Source organism: Rhineura floridana, chromosome 2 (assembly GCF_030035675.1).
Source record: "Rhineura floridana isolate rRhiFlo1 chromosome 2, rRhiFlo1.hap2, whole genome shotgun sequence".
Lineage (NCBI taxonomy): Eukaryota > Metazoa > Chordata > Lepidosauria > Squamata > Rhineuridae > Rhineura > Rhineura floridana.
The window spans coordinates 53,758,987-53,780,751 of NC_084481.1; the positions used below are offsets into that span (position 1 = coordinate 53,758,987).

The following is a 21,765-nucleotide window of genomic DNA, read 5'->3' on the forward strand; positions in this document are numbered from 1 at the left end:
CACACCCCTACTGGCTTCTTACTTGCATAGTTTTGTTTAAGGTTTATTACATCAATGGGTTGGAAACTGTGGTTTAGTTGAGGTCAGGGAACAGATGGGCAGAGTGGGGGGGCCCTGGCCTCCTCGCCCTGCTGCCGAACTCGCTCTGCTGCTTAACTCGCCTTAACACTTTGTCAGCTGGGGCCTTGATGCTTCGTCAGCTGGGGCTCCCTCTAGCTCGTGGAGCTAGATTTTGGTTTCTCATTTTTTCAGTCTTAAGTTCAAGTCTCATTTTATTTATATTTATTTATTTATCAAAATGCTGCTTACATGACAGAAGACCTCTAAGTGGATTACAAAGAACTACATCAGTTTTGGACTTACCAGTTTCTGCATCAGTTAGCAATTTAAAACAAAAGTCCTCAAAACTTTATAATCATTTTAGTGCAATATTATCCTAATATTTAAAAAATCTATGCAATTTTGCATGACATACACATTTTTTCAAGAATTTTCCCCAATATAATGCATTATGTATGTTATGTATTTTTGTACACGTTACTTGGTTGAAGAACTGCATCATAAAATTTGGAGAATTTCAAAAGATAGCTGTGTTTCAGTTCGCATATTGATTCAAAAGGTGCCAATTAAGCAGGTTTGCATTAAAATACAAACTGAACATAATTTCTGCTCCATCCTTTGCTAAGAGAAGCTGGAAAGATTTTGGGTGAAGAGATAAGGATCTAGGACTTGCATAAAACAATCACACCAGCAAATAGCCAGATACTCCAAATCTCAGTGAATCAGTAAAACCCAACTTTTGTGAATCCAGCAGGCCTCAGAATACTAGTAGCTGGGGAACAACAATGGGAGAGTGCTATTATCCTCATGTCCTGCTTGTGGGCTTCCTACAGGCATTTGGTTGGCCACTGTGGGAAACAGGATGCTGGACTAGATAGGTCTTTGGTCTGATAGGCTCTTTTTTTTCCCAAGCAGGGCCAGAATTAAATGCAGGAAACCCAGTTGTTTGCATGGGGCACTGGGCTTGAATACTGCCCTCAACTACTTTGTCCACTCAACAGCAGAAACAAATTACATAAAATTAGGAGGAAAATGTATTAATAAACAAAGAGTACAGTTATTAGCAGACAGTGTAGTGGGGCTGCACCATTCACATTACCTCCCTCCAGTTGTGTCACTGCTGCATACTAAGACAGAAAGGGTGAGGTAGCCAGTGACGTTGGCATGAGGAGCACTGGATGGGGTCTGCCACTGCATGCACACCACGCTGACCTTGCCACTGCCTCACCCTGTCCATCCTAGCATGCAGCAGCGATGCTACCAAAGGAAGGTTAAGTGAGTGGCATGGCCCTACCTTGCAAACACTTCATATTCACTTGCAAAGCTGGCAGTACTGACCTGAGTGTTCAGCACGGCATTAACTTTTGGGTTGCTTCCCACTGTATTAGAGGGGGTGTGGGGAACAAGGTACATTTTTTCACATTTGTTGGGCCTGTTGGGTGATTGTTCCTCTCTAGTGAACTGTCTTCAAAGATAATAATAGTATTACTGAACAGGTCCTTCAACGTGATCCTTTAATGGCTTTGTTACTTATATTTGATAGCAACCGTAATACTGTAGCCTAAAAGATTTAACAAGCTTTCTCCTCGTAGCTGCCTGCATGGTAATAGCCTCAACTTGGAAAACACTTGACCTTCGTATGCTACACAGATGCTATCAAGAAGTGTGGAAGTTAGCACTCACAAAAAAGCTCACACATAGTTTAAGGGCAATGAGACAAGGATCAGAAACAGATAAATTTTACAAAATATGGTATCGCTTTATTATACATGTAAGTCAGTGTGATGGTGGATGTGTCCCTCTGGCTTCCCATGGTCAAATGTGGCGGTCTATACTGAGATGATTCTGTAATGAAACAAATTATCAGTTATTTTACATATACTTACCAGTCCCGATTGTTAACTGCTACACTGTTCTCTCCTATTGTTTAATTACTTGCTATTTATGTGAAATTTCTATGTTTGTGTTAAAGTGTACTCAAAACAAAAACACATCTTTTTTTTAAAAAAAAAAAACCTTTTGGGTTGTTTTTTTCTAGCAGGAAAATGTGTATCAGCACCTGTTCAGCTAACTGTGGGTATGTGAGCAATTGTGATCAGATCCATGTGTGCATATTTATCATCTTACATGACAGGGATAAATCATGTATGTAAATTGTGTATCAGTCATGAAATAGACTATATATACAACTTTAAAAATGGCATTTGGAAGTGGAATGAATGAACACTCCTCACCTGGGACCTATTTGACCTATGGCTGCTTCTGTTTCCAAATCTTCTGTTGTTGCCCTCATACATTTCTTGGGTTTTCATTTTAGTTCAGCAATTTCCAAACAGTGTCCTGGGGACTGCTAAGGTAGCCTAAGATAACTGCTAGCATGCTGTGAATTTTTTAAAAAAGAAATAATTAATTAATTAAAGTGAGACCAAAGATTCAAACCAGAGTAGGAGGTCCACTTCATCTCTGTATTACTTAGTGGTCTTTCCAATCAGTCTCTACTGGCAGCCAACAATTCTGCTATGTGTCCCCCATGCCCCTGATATCTTTCTCCAGATACTATCCTTTAATTGAAGTTTGGCTCTCTTTTTCTAGAAAAGGATAATAAAACCTCTAAACTAGGACTATACTTACCAGGATGCAATGACCTACTTTATGTAAGAGTTCACGGCCCTCCCTGTGGAATAGCTCTTCAAATAGCCATTTAAGGTTTGCGTTCTCAAATACAGCTCTCTGTGAGTCAGCAAAAACAGCTTAATGATTCTCCACTAACACTGGGATCCTAAGCAGGTTTTACTTGGAAGGGAGTCGAGTAGGGTTCTAGACAGAACATAGGAAGCTGCCTTATACTGAGTCAGACTACTGGTCCAGACAGCTCAGTATTGTATACTGTGCCTGGCAGTGGCTCTCCAGGATGCCAGACTGGGTACATTCCCAGCCCTATCTAGAGATGCCAGGGGTTGAATCTGGGACCTAGATTTTCTACCACTGAGCTACAGGCCTTCCCCAAGCTTGTCTAAGGATGCTACACCAGTACATACAACTTCCAGGAGAAAATAAAAAACGTGCCTAGGAAATGTAAACATTAGTAAAGAATGTTGGGATAAGGGGCGCTTGGTAGCCCTGTCCCCAGTGACCCCAAGTGCACCAACCCCCATGTGCTAGTGCTAATTGGGCCCTATGAGGATTCCTGGTCATGTGGACATGCTTAGAACACCCTTCAGACCTTCTTGCTCAACTCAGGAAGGTTGGGAATGGAATATATAGGGTTCAGTATGAATGGGGGCAGTAAGAGCAAAGCTAGCACATATGCCCCCAATGTCCCCTACTCGTGTTTGTATTATTTTGTTTGTGACCAAGCCTTGCCTACTGTGTCGTCCTTACCAAGAACAAGATACAAACCCTGTTCCAACATTGTAAAAAATGGCATACCTACATAAATAAGGACAAAGTACACAAATGTGGAATACAGGTCATATTTCATTTACTTTCTGTACTTAACAGTGCAGTCATGGACAATCTATGGCTGAATTGGCACTAGGATAAAGTTTATAGAGAAGTAGATTTGACTTCTGAATTAAGATCTGATATCATAAATAAATACTTCTTCACAACCCCATAAACAAGTCTGTGGAGTGTTTTTCAACCTGAGGGCCACATTCCCTCATGGACAACCTTCTGGGAGCCATATTCCGTTGTTGGGGGAGGCAGGAAAAAGTGGGCTGTGACACCTTCCACAGTACGTTTTATTTCAACCACACAAAATTCAGAGGGTTCTATACACACCTCCATCCATCCATCCAAAAGCACTGAAGGAGGATATGGAACAGGATTAGTGAAGGAGGTGGCCCAGGGAGAGGGGTGTGCGCTCTGAGGAGGGACATGTCCTGGGGAGTGTCCCAAGTGCCAAACAGGAAGGCTTGAAGGGCTGCACTTGGCCCCAGGTCTGAGGTTCCCCATCCTTTCCCTTAAAGGTGATTCTAGTGCTGTGTGGAATCCAACCAGATCTTCGGCTCACCAGACCAAAGACACCGGCCACAGCCTCTAACCTTGGTTATACTGGCAAACCTAACAAGAGATCAGGGCGGAATATATGACTACAGGGTGGAGGTGGGAGAACTAGTGCTTTTTGGGGGGGGCTTGGAAAAGATGATCCCAATGAACCCCATTGCTCCCCATTGCTATTGCCACTGCCCATTTGTTTGTCTCTCCCTCAGGGCCGAACCGGCACTCTCTCTGAGGGAGAAAAAGAACAAGGCATCCAGAGGTTACTGCTCTTTCTCTTTGCCCTTTGCACTTCTTATTTACTTGGAAAGGGCAAATGATCAGCAAGCAACAGCAAGAAGAAACAACAGGGTCAAAGGTTTCCAGGCTCTGGGCAGTGGTGAGCCCCCACCTAGGGCGTGGGCCTGGCAGATGCCCAATTATGCCAGAAGTCCTGATAGCGGTGTTGCTGCTGCTTACCTGGACAGGGTTGGGGCAGAGTGGCAATGAGATTGGGCTGTGCAGTTCCGCCGGCAGGAGCACTACCAGCTATCACACTGGTGCAACTGCCTGACTCCAACCTCACCACCATCCAGCTCCAGCCGTGCCCAGATAAGCGGCAGTGACACCAATGTTGGGAGGGTGGCTCCATTCCACCACATGTGATGCTACTGATCCTGGGTACATAGAGGCAGCCATCCTTTTCCCAGCACAAACTTCAAGGGGTGAAGAGTACATCATCAAGTCCTGTTCTCCCAGGGGCATCTGCAAGCCTATCTGCATAGCAGCTGTTGAGCTTTCTAGCAGTTTCAACTGGCTAGAAGCTATTAAAAAATATAAAACAGGAAAATTAAAGGTAGTCCTTTAGTCACCTCATAAATTGTAAATACTTTTTTCTTGTTCATGAAGATTCTCCCCCTCCCCCAAAAATAAATTCACACATAGACAGGACAGGACAGTCTTTGTACTGGTGACATGCAAAATTGACATGGACCAAATTTAAACAATTCCATCCATCCCTACCTTATGCTCCCCACAACTGTGTCTCAGGTTGCATCATGTGGAGCCATTGATCTGCACAGTCCTACCCTTGGCTCTGTTTCTTGGTCATGCTATTGTGTGACAAAGGGATGGAATTCAGGGAAATGCCACATATATGATAATTAGGTTGGCTGTGAAAACAAAAAGAATCCAGAGTTCTTTAAAGTTTTTATCCGATAAGTGGTGGGCATGTTATCACATTTTTTATATTACATGTGCAGAGAAAAAAAACTAAATACTTTTTAAAAGCAAAAAGGCTGGATTTCATCAAGAGTCAGTAGCACCCATTGTCTGGAATAATAATTATTATGTCAGCAAAGGAAATGTCAGGATTTTAGGGCTCAGTGCTGAGATGGAAACCATACACACACACACACACATTTGCAGCCCCATCTGCAAGCTTATGAAGTGGGAACTATTTTGATTAATTTTTCAGGGAGCCAAGAGGAACTTTCAGGGACAAGGAGCTTCCTAAGAAAAGTGGTGTCAGCTTCTTTTTTTAAAAAAAAAAACTTGTTAGTTTGGCCAGTGCTGCTTCCCTGCAGGAACAATGCTACATCATGATGACGTGTCATTTCAGAAGTACTGCTTGGGGCTGGGGCAAGCCTGGCTGCTGATAGGGAGGCTGCTGACGCTTGTGGTAGAGGCCAAACTACATTTCAGAAAGTAAAAGAGAGGGAAGCCATTGCCACTTTCCCCAGTAAGCCTCCTGCGAGTTTTCATAAAAAATTATGCATTTTCTCCCTCCCTTTGGCTCAGTTACTTTTCTCCCTGTCCCATAGGCAATTTTAGTAAGGTGCATAGATGGAGCCATTCAAGTACCAGTTAGCAGGCCCCATCTGCACTCATTTCTGTGATAAATGATTCCAGGCTCAAGTCAAATTTTTTTTGCACAACAAAAATTGTACCGGTATTCTGGCGTAGGCACAGGTAGCAGCTTCCTGATCCTCCTTTTCCCACACACACCCCTGTGTCCAGACACTAACTTGCACAGTAAATTATTGGGGAACTACAGTGCAGATGTATATAACAGGTGAGGGACGGAAATAAACCTGTTTGTACAGTGACGTGAAAGACATCTGAATGAAATGCGGGTATTTTGGCCACAGTTCCTTAACGCACAGTATGAAATGAATTTTAGAAATTGGGACAGAAGTGCTACCATTTTAATCCGCAAAACTGACGCAATGAGCCCCATGTAGGAAAGCAGTCTAGCTCCATAGAACATTCTCTTCTTCAACTGTTACCTGGATGTAGCTGTTCCAGCAGGCTGCTACAATAGGGGATATGGAAAGCAGGATCATTTCACAAGCACTGCTGAAAGATCAGCTCCATCGGTTGCCTCCTGTCCCTTAACTGTTTCCATTCCAGCAGGTTAATTTCACGTACTGCTGTTTAACTTTAAGAATTGGTGCCAGGGAGTTTCCTGTTTCTCTCTTGCCTCCCCAATCCTTTTTCCTTTTGTGTCATATCTTTTAGATTTTTAAGCTTGTGGATAAGGACTGCCTTCGTTTAGTTCAGTGGTTCCCAACCTTTATGAGCATGGGACCCCCTTTATAAACTGAAATTTTTTTGTGACCCCCCTCCCCCCAGGGAGGCAGGCTGGCTGCCAGGAAGGAAGGGGGAAAGCAGCTTTTCTTTGCAGGCTTGCTTCTTTTTGCTTCACAAAAAGCCCTCTCCTCTCATTCTAAGTAAGGGTGTTGTCAGTAGCGGCAGTGCAAGGAGACAGGAATCAGTGATAGTAATCCCCTCTTCTTCCTGGTAGCTCCACCCTCAGCCTCCTTTGGCATCTGCCATGTATTTTATAGGCAGATGTCTGCCCTCGGTGCACATGAAAGACACTCTGGCGCTTCAGCAAAAGTCCTCCCCTCTTGTTTGGAGCAAGGGGGAGGTGTCATCTGCAGCGGCAGTGGAAAGCAGACAGTGTAGAAGGAGTGAAGACTTTTTTAAAAAATTAATAAATAATTCATTTCTTTACTGTGCACGGCCCCCTCTGGATTACTTCGCGGCCCCCCTGGGGGTCCCAGCCCCCAGGTTGGGAACCACTGCTTTAGTTGATTGTATGTAAGCTGCTGTGGGAGCCTTTTTGGTTGAAGATTGGGACAAAAATGCCACAAATAAATGAACAAAATAAAGAAGCTGCTTGAACATCCATATAGAAATAAAAAACAGCACTAAATCTTCAACAACATAATTTACCTCTTTACAATAGGTGAAAACAATAACGCAAAATGTATGGAGTCATCCAACAAGATACAAAATGCCATAAGGAGAGGAAAAGAAAAAACAGGAGGGAACAGGCAAGATTCCAGGGATTCATCACTAAGATGGCCATGGAGACACACTCCTCTGTCAATCAATTAGTCATAGTGTTCTATAAAGACAAAACAATTAGTCATAGTGTTCTCTCCATCATTCCACAGCCTGCCACTTTTATTCACTCCTTATATGCTAGGTTTAACATTTCTGCCGCTAAAGTATGATTATCTGGATTCATGCCTAGCTTTCCAAGCATTCAATAATACATTTTTAGCTCTAAAAAGAGATCTTAGCCAGCCTCACTGTGGCTTCAAAAGAATAGGTACATTAGGGTTATATTGAAGTATAATATTTACAAGTTTCAGCAAACAAAGTTCAAGGTGAATTTGTTGCACCTAGGCAGCTCAGGTTTACCTCTCATATTTATTACTAACAGCATAATCCCAGTGTAGGCTTGGTATCATATATCTTTAATTGGAGACAAAGCTATGAATATTAGAGTAGAAGAAATGCAATGAAAGGCATAAGTTGAATAGATAAAACTAAGAGAAGTTGGAAGAGCATGGTAGAGTGTAACAGTAAACACCAGAACTTGGAAGATTACTTTTAAAAACTTATAAATTACAGTTACAATTACATGGCCCTAAAAAGCAGTAATTACCATTACAATTACAATTGCTCCAAAAGCAACTGATTACTTTTTCTCAAGAGTAAACACTACAATTACATTTCAGTACTTTTTTAAAAACACACCTATAAGGTGCTGGCCTTGGCTGTTGCACATCTAAGTAGCCTAAAACAACATTAAAAATAAACACACACATACAGAGGTAGTAGAATAATTCTTTTTATCCATAAAATAGCAATGGTGGTCTCTCTGCTGGTAAGGGAAGTGGGGAGGGAAGGGAGGCAGAGGCCACTACTCAGTTCTTTGCACGTCAAACCAAGTGCAACCCCCCCCCACTTAGCCAGCAAGCATAATATCTCATACTTAGCCGCCTCCCGGACCCTGCCCTGCCACCAACTAAGGGACACTCATCCAAGCAAATATTTTCCCGAGATGCAAAAAAGTTAAAATACTGTGCAAATGCAGCACAGTAGCCAGAGAGGGTGGTGGAGGCCACGTTGTGCACACACACACACACACGTCATCTTTCACCTCCACAGTTATTTATCTCCATTCTGCTGCTGCCTCCTTCTCCTTTATCCATGTTATTGCCCTCCAGCTCCTTTTTCCCTCTACTCCATTCTTCACCACCGCCATCCGTTTTTTAAACAATTGTTTTCTCCAGTCCACCCCATCTCACTCTCCACCTCCTCCCTCACCGCCTCCTATCCACCCACAGAGCATGAGGGAAGAGCGACACTGCACAGAAGCCCAGTTTGAGGCACATGATTTTCATCCACAAATCGTAGGAGCAGAAGACTTCCCCTTCCCCCCCCGGTAATGCCCCAAAGTAATGCTGGAAACATTACAATTACTCCACAGAAGTAATAAAATTACTCCTCGTTCTATTACAATCAAAATGTAAAGGAATTACCCACTCGTTCCTCAAAAAAGTAATGAATTATAAGTAATTTGTTAATTGTAACTAATTACTTCCAAGCTCTGGTAAACACTGATCAGTTGATACCACATCTTGAAGTGGAAGAATGCAAAAAGGAAGGCAATTAGAGTTCATGGAATCATAGAATACTAGAGTTGGAAGGGGCCTTTAAGGCCATTGTGCCCACCAGTATAAGAGACTGAAGTGAACATTAAAGCCTCTTATTTGTTGAGAAGAAGCAAGTGACATTAAGAAAGCAGAGATACTAAAACAATGAGCAAGAAGGGTCTACATACATTTAGCAAGAAACAGCAGCCACAGATAATCTTACACTAGTGACTGACTAATTTAATCAACTTGAACCCCACCTTGTCACCATATATTAATGTAGCTTACATTAACCTTTAAATACAACTTTTAAAAAAGCCATAAATTACAAAACTAGCCACTCAAAGTGCAGATTAAAAGCAATCCACCAATTTAAAAAGTAAGAACATAAGAACATAAGAAGAGCCTGCTGGATCAGGCCAGTGGCCCATCTAGTCCAGCATCATGTTCTCACAGTGGCCAACCAGGTGCCTGGGGGAAGCCCGCAAGCAGGACCCAAGTGCAAGAACACTCTCCCCTCCTGAGGCTTCCGGCAAAACATTCACTACACTCACCCAATTAAAATAATTAAGCAATAAGAAACAGCAAGTCAACTCTGCAAGACATGGCTTGCCTGAATAAAAAAAGGTTTTACTTGATATCACAAGGCCATCAATAAGGAGGCTAGGCATATTCCCAAGGGAGGAATGGAGTGTGGGGAACCCATGAACAGCAGAATGAGCAGGCCCGTGGGTCATCTCATCACAGTCTTCCCTTTTTTAGTGAGACCCTGGGTTTCTTCTTAAATAATAGTAATTATTGTAAAATTTGTGTCTATACATTAAATTAGAAGATGCCAACTGTATGCAGATTTGTGTCCTCTGTTGTCCTCTTTTTTTGGTAACATTTCCTACTTTTTCACAATGCTTAAGTGGCCACCTAGTGAACAAGAAGTAGATCTTCAGTGTCTTACACAGAGCTTGGAAAATTAGTGGCCATGCTGGCTGGGGCTGATGGGAGTTGTAGTTCAAAAAAGTAACTTTTTCGAGCTCTGGTCTTACATAGTTCCTTGTTGCTCTCCATTACTAGCAAAAACAGAATCAAACATACAAAATAAAACAAACAAAACAAAATTTATCTAGGTTATAAAATCCAGTTGCTCTTAGCGTAAAAATAGTGTTATCTTGGCACAAAGTCCAAGCTCTATTTCTATGGAACGGAATATGAGTACTAATTCCATTATATTGATCACACCTTACCTCATGGTCGTCCTTTTGACCTTTTATATCGATTTTCCATTTTCAGTTAGGAAATGTGTTGAAAGGGTGGAGATGCATTTGCAAATGTAAAACATGCTGTTTGGCAATTTTTCATCAGATGTGTTTTGCAAATGCATTTGCTCTCTGAAAAACGGATCCTTTATAATTGTTTTATACTGCCTTGCAATGCTGTTTTCAAGGGGATGGTTGGGGGGAGGGATTGGGTTGACAATCCCTTACTTTGATTCAGAACCACTTAGTGCAAACCCATCACATTCTGTTCCATGTATTCTTGAACTAGTCTAAGCTAGAGTTGGATTGAAGTAAAAAGTCTTGCTGCTTAGTGATAACAGGCAATAAAACTGTTGGTGCAATGTGGCAAGGCAAGAAGTATTGACTGAGTTGCCCGACCAGTAGGAATCTACTCCCTCTCCCCCAGCCACTCAAACAGCAATGGGAAGACTTTGCTTGTCTTCGGTGAAATCATCATGTACCCGAATCTGATTTGTTATTTGGAACTGCAGTATCATCACATTCACACAAGGATCTCTAATTGGCTAGGATCAAACAGCAACAAATTTAAAAAATAATAATGAAGCCCCACCAAATCAGGAAAACAACTGCTTTAAACAGGTACTAACAATGCATGAAAGAGTAGAAGAAAGGATTTTGTTGTCAATATTTTCATGCCCCCCAACAGCAACTTTTTCAGCTAAAATAAATTGTCACAAAAATATGCACAAAGAAATCTTCTTGAATAAATAAAATATAACCAATGGGGTTTTGAAATAATTTTTTATATCTGCTTGAGGTTAATTGTTCACAAAATATGTAATTAATTGTTAAATAGGTATAATTTTCTTCTGTAGAGGTTGACAGATTTGAACGCTGGGCTGTTTAATCACCTTTTCTAACCAGGAAATCAGCTCATTAAATGTAAAGGCCATAGAGCAGGTTTAGGATGAAAAGTAAAATAATTTGAAATAGTTATAGTATGTGATCAAAGCATTTTAACCAGGATATTATTGCTAAAATCCATGTTTAGGTCTAATTTTTTTATTGAATGTTAAAGATAAAAATTTATAGAAAGCTCTAGAGGCATGAGGTATGCCTATACACACAATGCATAATTATTGCCCAAATTTGAAACTTAAGACCACTAGGTGGGGTTGTAAACAATATAGTATTTGTTGCATTTTTATGCTTTGATGAAGCTGCATGTTGCAAAAAATGTAAGACAAACAATGGTGAATCAATAATACAGAAATATGTTTTTGTAACAAAACAAAATCTCCTTACTACAAAATCATACTGTTTTTAAACAATAAAGATAATACTATTATTAATAGTTCAAAAGAAACTATAGTCAGTGAACCTATTATGATCCATACAATACCATTTATGGCTTTTCCCTTTTTGTCTCTCCCATGACTGTTTTTCTCATTGTTATGGCATGTTTTCCCCTTCATTGTAGGGACTTACCAGCTACAACTTGACACAGTAAAGAATAGGGAAATTGGGAACTTCAAGTAGCCTCCTCCTGTTACATTTTATTCAGTCTGGAAGAAAGCATTCCTCTGAAGATCCTATTCCATGCACAACTAGACACACAACAATATGTGTTTTAATTTTAGGTAGCAGTAACTATGAGTCCCTTGTCTAAAAAAGAGCTGACAAAGCCATGGACAAACAAAGCATACCAAGCTTTTCCCAGTAATTTTAATCTGACTTTAAATACCTTCTTGAGAAAATGCTTTGTTGCAAAAAAAAAATAAATTATATTGCTGTGTGTTGTGCAATTTATGCATTCTCTTCCAGTGTAATGTGAGGAGGACAAGGTCACTTTTTACATCACTTGAATGATTGAGTGTATATTCTGGGGTTAAGATACTCTCTTTCTCTCTTGAACGTCCAGCCTGCTGTCTTTTAATAAATCTAGGGGGTTTAACACACACACTTCTTTCCACTGCCTTGCACATATAAAGCATGTAGCTGTGTTGCTGCTGGTGAAAACACCAGTTTCATTGTTTGTATGTCATTACCAATGTTAAAGCTTGTCTTTGCAGCTCGGAAAAGACTTTCTATCGAACAAGAATCATAACAGTTGACGGTTCCCCCCCTTCTGGGTCTCAACCAATTAGGCCCTGGCTAGCTTTGAAATCCGTCATAGACTTTTCAGTTGTCCACTGATTCTTCCTCAAGATCATCACTCTTCCTCAGCTCAGGTTGTAACAGAAGAACTTAGCATACTGCTGAACAAGGAATATTTGGCCTGAATTTAAATAATGTGTTATACACTGAGGGGAAAAAAATCTTTGTACCTTTGATTGCAGCTGTACTGAAGTGCAGATTATTGCTTATCCATGAAATTTTAGACTTTGGGTCAAATCTGTTTTAGGATAAGCAAAATAATAGCTAATGACAATGGCAGTGTACATGTCTATTAAATGCTTAACACATCAATGGGCTCCTGATTATTTCTCTAGATTGACAATAGCTTGCCCTACCTATTAAGCTCAAGGCAGTAATAATATTTATTCATTCATACATTAATTGATTCAATTAATTCGTAAGCTAATCAGTCAATTCTCAGCTTTCAATGTACCTGAAGGCTAAGGCTAAAAAATATGACATCTAGCAATGACAAAGAGCAAAGCAACAGCCACAGTCATTACAAGCCAAGCCAAATACCAGCAAATAGGGAAGACTTCGGCATCAGCATCAATATTCAAGTGGTTGAGAAACACCTCCCTTCCTAAATAAAGTGATGAAAAGTAGCCAGATAGGTTAATAGGAAGTTGTCTCTTGGAAAGGCAGTCCAAATTGTGAGTGCCACACCTGATAAAGCTCTGCCCTACACACTTGAAGAACTCAATATGGTGAATAAGAGAACATGGAGGTCTCTCCAGTCAGTTGTAGCAAACAGGAAGCTACATTCAGGAGATATACAGGCATTTAAGGCTTTAAATGAAAGCACCAGCATCTTGAATTGGGCTGGGAAGCATGTACTGACAGCCAAGACAACCAAGCCAAAATAGCATAAGTTCTCTGTTGCTTGTGTTTGTTAAAAGACTAGATGCAGAACTCCCCCAAGTTTGTGAGCCATTTTCAAGGGTAGCTTCAGAGAACATATTTCCAAGATCAAATTCTTGTTGTAGGTCTTCCATAAAAAGGTAAAGGTGTCCCCGCACTTATAGTGCGAGTCGTTTCCGACTCTTAGGGTGACGTCTTGCGTCGTTTTCAAGGCAGACCTTATATATGGGGTGGGTTTGCCAGTTCCTTCCCCAGCCTTTCTTTACCCCCCAGGGCATTTTACCGACCACGGATGGATGGAAGGCTGAGTGGACCTCGACCCCTTTTACTGGAGATTCGACTTCCTCCTTCCATTGGAATCGAACTCCGGCCATGAGCAGAGCTTTGGCTGCATTACCGCCGCTTACTACTCTGCGCCACGGAGGATCTTTTAGTTCTTCCATGGTTAACCCTATTTTAAAAACAATATGACTAAGGCTACAATCCTATGCAGATATCTTGAGGTAACATATGTAAAGTGCTTTGACAAATTAAAAACAATGCTAAGATGATGACCACTGTTTTTTTAATTCCTGTAGAACTCAGTGGGTCTTACTTTCATGTACAACCAGGCTGTCATCAAGGCAAAGAGGTCCTACTGAACCAGCTTGGTAACTCAGCAAATTGTCCTGTGGATGTGTCATGGACGAGTAAAATTTGTCGTCCTGTTTGAAGAGCATATGAAAATATACAGAGTCAGTTGGAATTTGCATGTATTATTATTATAGTAATAATAATATGTGGCCAGTATCCAAAGGTCTTGGGTGCATGTTAATAACAAGAACATAAATAATTAGCATTAAAAAATAACAAGGTTGAATCCCGTGAAGTCATTGCAAGAGTGGGACAACTTTTGTTCATGCAACAGAACTTCCTCTCTCATTCTGCTTGTGCAATGACCTTGCTGGATACAACCCCAAAAACTGAGAAGTGTAAATCACAGAGATCTGATCCATGTGGAAGCCTAAAACGATAAACCCCCTACCATCCAGAGGTAATCAAATCAGGCCTTTAATCAATCATATGTTCTGTCTTAGGGCCATGACATTAATAATGTGAAAGCAATTAATATGCGCATTATGTTATGTAAAGAGCAGCCTGGGGAGAGCCCAAGGAACCTCAGAACTGGTGGGGTGGGTGGGGAGAGTTTGTTTAACTCTTTCCCTGCCACAGTCTTGACAGAAATAACTCACCTCAGAAGCTGCTACTTGCATTCCAAAGGAAACTCTTATTGTCATCAATAGAGGATTATTTGGCTATACAAATAACAGCTTTAAAGAGGGGATTTTTGCTGAGACTGTGGCAGGGAGCAAAAGAATTAAAATCCTCTCTCCATTCCACTATGACTCTGAGGCTTCTCAGAGTGCTACAAGACTGCTATTTGTGTAACAAAAACATGCATGTTGATTTCATTCATGTAATCCATGTCATACTGGCTTGGTTCTTACATTTTACACAGATGAAATAACAAATATTAGCAAGAGCATTTCCAACTGAACCTTAAATTCTCTGAAGCAAGAGAGGTGAATTCTAAGAAAACTAAGGGAGCAATCCAACTCAGTGGAGGCAGGCAGAAGCTGAGCCGATGGAAGGGGCCACCATATCCTACCTGTGTTCAGGAGCCGCTGGGAGGAGAGGATGCTGGTTACATCAGCAAAAGGAAAAGAAAGTAATGTTTCCTTCCACCACCCCTTTTACTAGCATATCAGCTGCTGGGACTGGGGGCCACAGGACTGAGCCAAACAGGCTCAGGATGTGGCATAAATCCCCCTCCTCTTGGTTCTGCCCCAGCACACTGCCAGAACATCCCTATTTTAGGCCTTCTGGTGGCTTCACTGGTGCTAATCTTGGCTGAGCCAGCTGGGCTCTGGCTGCGCCCAGGTGGCAGTGGCATTCCCTGGCTGTGCCATGGCTTCACCTGGGGGGGATTTGTGCCAGTGCAGCCTGGCTGCGCCAACACCCTCCCTCCTCCCTCTCTCCTCTGCCACATCCTGTATCTCTTTGGCTTGGCATATATGCCAGTTGGATGGCACCCAAAGTCCCATATTAACCAAGGTTTTCTGAACTAACTCTATCTAGAGTTGTCTTCAGATAAACTGGCCTTCAGGGTTCAAATCAGGAGCCCTGCAGGTTACATAGTTTTTTGATCCATGAGCCACTAGGGCAGCCTTTCCCAACCAGTGTGCCTCCAGATGTTGTTGGACCACAACTCCCATCAGCCTCAGCCAACATTGCCAATGGGAGGCTGATTGGAGTTGTGGTTCAACAACATCTGGAGGCACACTGGTTGGGAAAGGCTGCACTAGGGCTTCAGGTTGCAAAAAAAAATGCAGTCAGAGCTGAGACACTGCTACATAAACCCAGAACCCTCCTGGGCTTAGGAATTAGACAAATACAGAAAGCCAATCCCATATTACTACCCACAATCAAAGCTCCCAGATCTGCTATACTCACTCAATCTGGGCAATTTATAGCTGTGGCCATGCTATGCCTATGTACTGATGGACCACCTGCCTGCTCTGGTATTGGTTAGTGCTTGGATCTGAATGCTTGACACACAGATCAACTGAAACTCAAAATCATTGTGAAAATCATAGTGAATCATAGTGAAATCTGAAATCATAGTGTAAAACTGAAAATCAAATTGTCCTATTAACATAACATGTTACAGTGTAACATAACATGTGACAGTCTGTGTATAAAAGGCAGTGGTGGCTGCCGCTGCTGCTATTACTGCTGCTTGATCCAAAAGTCATAGTGGAGAAGATAACCAGAAAACAACAAGAACTTTTCCCCCTTCCCCTTCTGTGATTCATACTAGGATAGAATAAAATTTTTAAAAGTTCCAAATTACACTGGAGTGTCTCAATATCATTTCCTAGGAAAAGGTACTTCAATTGAGGAAGATTTTTGGAAATAAGAGAAATGTCAAGAGATTATTTATTGAGAAAACATCAAAAGAACACTTTTTAAAGAAAGGTGGGCCTGTGCCAAGGGTACAGGAATTGAGGTCTCTCTCAGGAATAAGAGGTAGGCCAGACGAGAGGAACAAGAGCAGGCTTAAACATGAGGTCAAAAAACAATGTACTAGTTTGAGGAGAAACCAGTTCTGCTGCTTCATCATACATATTCCCATGTTTGGCTTTTTCCAGAACTTGGATGGGCTCCTTTTGGGAGGACGGGCAGGACATAAATTTAATAAATAAATAAATACAAGAATTTAAGTGTATGAGTCTTAATTTGTTATTGCAGTGTTATAATTTCCACATGGAAATATGTTAAATTTACTAAGAAATACTTTATGTGCTCAGCAGCGTTCTTCAACAGCAGCTGGAGGTCAAGTAAGCTATTATTAAACAGAATTAAGACTAACTTAGAAGTAATATTACTTCTGATATTCAACATTATTCATAGGGTTCTCAACCAGCTGTTTATCCTCCCTTCCCAGATTTTATCCTTCGTGGCTAGATTTATCTCTTCATAGCCAGATTTTCCTTCATTGAATAATTGCCTGAAAATGAGGCTCGCAGGACAGAGAAATAAAGTACCAAGTTGTTCTTGTTTTATTCTACTATTGTATTACACATGTGTAGGAGCTACAAGGGCTGAAGCAAGGGAGCGCCACGCAATACACTAGTGGTGTGCAGAGCTTTGGCACATGTTTATGCAGAATCTCAGAGATGCTGCAGAGATGGTTTTTCATATAAAAAAATATAATTTTTCAGAAGCTTTAACAATCATAGGTTTTCTTGCTTCTCTTAATATGCTGAGTTTTCTGTCTCATTTACCTATTGTCCCCATTACCTATGTCTCTTAACAGTGCAGTCCTGGGCATGCCTAATTCATATATGAATTCTATGGAGTTCAATGGGACTTACTTGTAGTTAAGTGTGTGTAGATTGCAGCCTTAGTCAAAAAAATAATCTGGAGAAATCTGTAAGTCCAAACATGATCACAGCTTGTTTGTTTGTTTATTGTATAACTAGCACCTTCTGCACCAAAAAGAAACAAAACAAAACTAGAAAAAGGAAGGAGAAATTGCAAAAAAGGCAAACATCCAAAACAACCCAAATATGAGAGAGATAAAAATCTCAAGATGCCACAATTGGAATTTTATTTATACAAAAGCCCAATGCATTTTCACCTGTGAATAGTTTACGCCTTCTTCAGGTGTCAGGATAAAATGAAGAAGCAGTCTGCAGAGATCTCTGTTAACAAAGTCACTTCTTCACCTTCAGTTTAGGAAAAGAAAACTATATAATTTAAATTTTTTGAAAAAGAAACATGTCTTTGTCTGGCACCTAAATTATGTTAGCATGGGCTCTTGGCAGGTAGAGAGAGTATTCCAAACCATTCCTGCAAAAGTTATCCATTTAAAACAGCTTGCCTTCACCCCTATGAAAGATCACATTCATTGATTACTAATTCTTCCCTCAAGATTCTTTGCTAATCCTGCTAGTCCATATTCTCAAATGCCTATTTTTATAGATTTCATCATTTTCTTGGATTCGGGACTGAAAAGATAATACAAAAACAAACAAACAAACATGGAGTTTTAGCAGCCTGTTACAACTGATTGATTCATTAATGCATACATTATATAATTATCAGTAACATATACAACACCATAAATAATTAATTATTAAAACAAGATCCTTACTAATATAATACCAAAAATTTCATCATTAGAACATGATAAAATAAGTGGCATATCCTTGATAAAAGACTTCAAACCCTTCCAAATGCAAATTCTTAACCATAGAGCAAAATCATCAGAACTTTAAAGGCAGGGCTAAGTACACTTCATATCTGACTACAAGCATAACAAAAATTCTTTATCTGAACATTTTTCCAACGCATGTAGGAAATACTTGTGGGAATCAAGGCAAGTCTCAAGGTCTTAGAGCAGAAAATAAATTCTCATCCTAGACAAGTAGGTGGAAAGCTTACTGTCAACAAGGAAGATGAAAATGCAGTTTTCCTCAATCAGCACATTTCCCAAAAGTGTTATGGAAAGGAAGAGATTGACACAAAGGTCTTGTTGACTGACAAGGTTGTGCAACTCTAACAACAGGAACTCCATTCTAGTAGCTTTCCCTGCTGCTAATTCCAGTCATCCAACAGCAGCCCTACAGGTGCTTAGCAATTGTTAGCCTCTTTTCCTGTTTTTAGCTTCTCTTGATCTTCCAGTACCTGGCTCCAGATTACTAATGTCTTCCCTGCTGAGCAAGAGACACATCTGCTGAATCTAGTCCTTTGAACATGGTTCTAAATGGTGTGAAATCTACTAATTGCTGACAGTCTGCCCTTGTTTCTGCTTTCATTTCAACAGAATTCAGTATTGTTTCTGCTGCTGCTGCTGACATCTTTTGCTGACAGCAGATAAATGTCTGAGTTAAGACATTCCCTTAGTACATGAAGGCTGAACTGTTAGATGACAAAGGTGTGAAAGGATTACTGAAAGAGGACAGGGAAATTGCAGCTGTAGCACTGGGGGACTGGGAGTGCGTACTTGAGCATCTGGGTGCTAGCTTGCTCACTCCCCTGGGTCATTAGACAGCTGAGGTCCCTGGTAAGTGCTGCAAGGACTGGGACCCTATGCCTGACCCTGAATCCAAAGAGAGACTGCAGTCCATCTTGCAGCCGCTTGCATGAGCTCCTGGTTAGGTCAGGGGGCATAAAAGCCCAGCTGCCCTTGAGCAGTGGGTCTGCTGCTGGCGGGGTCACCACCAAAGAGATTCCTGAGGGCAGGGGCTTTACCCCTTCTATTTTAAAAAAACCCCAATCTAGAGGAGATTAGTAGTGAGGAGGGCATAAGGCGATTGTGTTGTTCCTGTGCAGGGTGAGAGTGAACTGAATGATAGGAGAAAGTCACCAGATGCTTTCAGAGTAAGAGCCTGTAACTGGTAGAAGGCTGGCCTTGAATATGAATATGAGATGGGGGGAGTAGATGTGCCCTGTATGAAAGATATTTAATGGGTCTGACTGTTCCCAATTTTCTTAGAGGCCTACTAGGACAATTCGTTCAGAAAGGTTTTGTTGGTGGGCTCTTGTTGGGTTCATATCAGGTGTTTAGGAGCTTAGTAAAGAGGGACATGGGTGATGCCACCCCAATTTCATTTATCATGGGTAGAGGGAGATATAGCCATGGGGAGGTGGTGAGCTACCATAGAAGTTGAAGGCAAGGCTATCTAGCCTTTTCCTTGCTCCCATTCCTCCCATGGATGGGTTCCTCATTGCTCATCTGCTGTGCCCACTGGCCTGTGTGTACTGTTGTTTAGTGCCAGATCAGTACACAATAAGACCACATCATCCATGATTTAACCATGGATGTGGGTGCCAATTTGGTGTGCATTACTGAAACTGGAGTGGGTGAACTGGAAGGAGTTTGTCTGACCCTGCTTTGCCCATCTGGATACTAAGTGCAACACTAGCACAGGCTGCAGGGAAGGGGGAAGGAATTGCTGTGGTCTACAGAATTTCCATCTCTGTCACCAGGAAACCACTCTGTCTTGGAGCTGGCTGTGAGGGCCTGCATCTGGTGTCAGGCCAAGGAGACAGCAAACTAGGGTTGCTGCTGGTGTACTGTGCTGCCTGGCAGCTTCTCTGACTGAGCTGGTGGAGGCCGTCTCAGCTCTGGTATGGGAGAAGTCCAGAATTATACTCCTAGGTGACTTCAGTGTCCATGCTGAGGCTGCCTCTAGTGCTCCAGCTCAGGATTTCATGGCCTCCATGATGACCATGAGACTGACCTGTCACTGGCCCGACACATAGGGCAGGGCACACCCTCGACTTGGTTTTTATCCAGATGGAGGAATGGGTGGTCTAGAGATGGGGGGGGTGGATGTTACCCCTTTGTCATGGTCAGATCACTTCCTGTGAAATTTAGACTTACACTTCTGATCCTCCCTTGCAGGAATGGTGGACAGATTAAGATGGTCTGCCCCCAGAGATTAATGGAATCTACTGGATTCCTGAATGCCCTGGGGGAGTTCCCAGTAGATAGAGTAGGTGACCCTTGTCATGCTGTGGAACAACGAGGTGCATCAGGCTTTTGACATGGTTGACCCTGATTGTCCTCTCCAGCATTGTGGAGCCTGGTTTGCACCTTGGTACACCAGTGAGCTAAGGGCATGAAACAGGCTGGACAACAGCTCAAGTGGCAAAAGACATGCTGTGAGGCTGACTGGGCATGAGTAAAACATCATAATCATGCCTACTCTGTGTGGCACTGAGGGCAGCAAAGAAGGCCCACTTCTCTGCCACCACTGCATCCTCAAGTAGCCATCCAGTTAAGCTTTTTTGTATTGTCAGGGGTCTGTTGACACCAACTCCAGGAAACTGAGCTTTAGACCCTTCAGAAGCCCACTGTGAATTGTTTGCAAAGCACTTTGAGGGTAAAGTTGCTTGCCTCCATAGCAATCTTGATGCCCCATCCACATCTAGTGTAGTCCCCAGTGAGGTGTCCAGTGCAATATCTGTTGCAACTTCTTGGGATCGGTTTCAGTTGATGCAGCCTGATGACGTGGAGGTGCTTGCGATGATGCAGCCAGCAATGTGTCCTCTCAATCCTTGCCCTTCTTGGCTTATTAAAGTTTGCCAAGGGGGCTTGACCTAGTGGATCCACAGTGTGGTCAACGTGACGTTGTGGGAGGAAGTGGTTCCAGCCACCCTGAAAGAGGTGGTGATCCAACCGCTCCTGAAAAAGTCCACCCTAGACCCATTGGTTTGTGACAACTACCACCCGGTTGCAAATACCTCCTTTTTAGGGAAGGTGATCAAGAGGGTTGTGGTGCAGCAGTTGCAAATACTCTTGGATGAAACAGATTATCTTGACCCATCCCAGTCTTGCCTAGGGATAGGGTTTGCTGCCTAGTTCTGATCTGCTTGTATTCTGAGAGTCTGTCGTTCCATCCTCATCCGCCCTTTCTTTGTTCCTTCTTGCTTCAGGACTTGTTGATTCAATCTGCTGTTGGGGTTTTTTGTTGCAAAAAACTATGTAATTTTTAACATATATGCCTATGTAAATGATCACAGTGTTTTATTTTTTCCTATTTATCACACCTACACACTAGGGGTATTCACATGTTACTCTGTACCCAGGTAGAAGCCCATTGTACCTGGGTACAGCTGCTCTTGAGAAAGAATCTACATGTGGTGATTTCAAAAATCACCAGGTGTACCTGTACCCTGAAAAAAGATGTCTTCTGCTCACTTGGTGATTCTCCCTGCATGCTGTCCACGTGGAGCTGATTGTGAGCAATTAGTTTTTCTCCCTGGGGACAGCCTGAGCCTTCCTTCTAGGAGCAGCAGCAGCAGCAGCAGCAGCCACCGCCAATCAGAAGTGGGCTGAAGGAAATGTCAGTTGCTGGAGCCATGGAGCGGGAAAGAAGAATAAAGCTAAAATGGAGGGAAGGGAAGGGAAGGAAGACCAGCCTGAAGCAACGAATGAGCTTAAG

At 42.0% G+C, this 21,765-nt stretch overlaps 1 long non-coding RNA gene across 3 annotated transcripts; it reads right to left on the reverse strand.

Moving 5' to 3' along the window:
• Nucleotides 1-1,819: 1,819 nt before the first annotated feature.
• LOC133376490 (uncharacterized) lies at nt 1,820-18,561 on the reverse strand. Of its 3 annotated transcripts, none has more exons than XR_009760500.1 (5): nt 18,257-18,561; nt 7,282-7,456; nt 5,065-5,213; nt 2,295-2,440; nt 1,820-1,905 (listed from the first exon to the last, which is right to left on the reverse strand). It is a non-coding gene; the product is annotated as an uncharacterized LOC133376490 (long non-coding RNA). The 3 variants fall into 3 exon arrangements; XR_009760501.1 differs by lacking the exon at nt 18,257-18,561 and adding an exon at nt 17,185-17,273; XR_009760499.1 differs by lacking the exon at nt 7,282-7,456.
• Nucleotides 18,562-21,765: the final 3,204 nt, after the last annotated feature.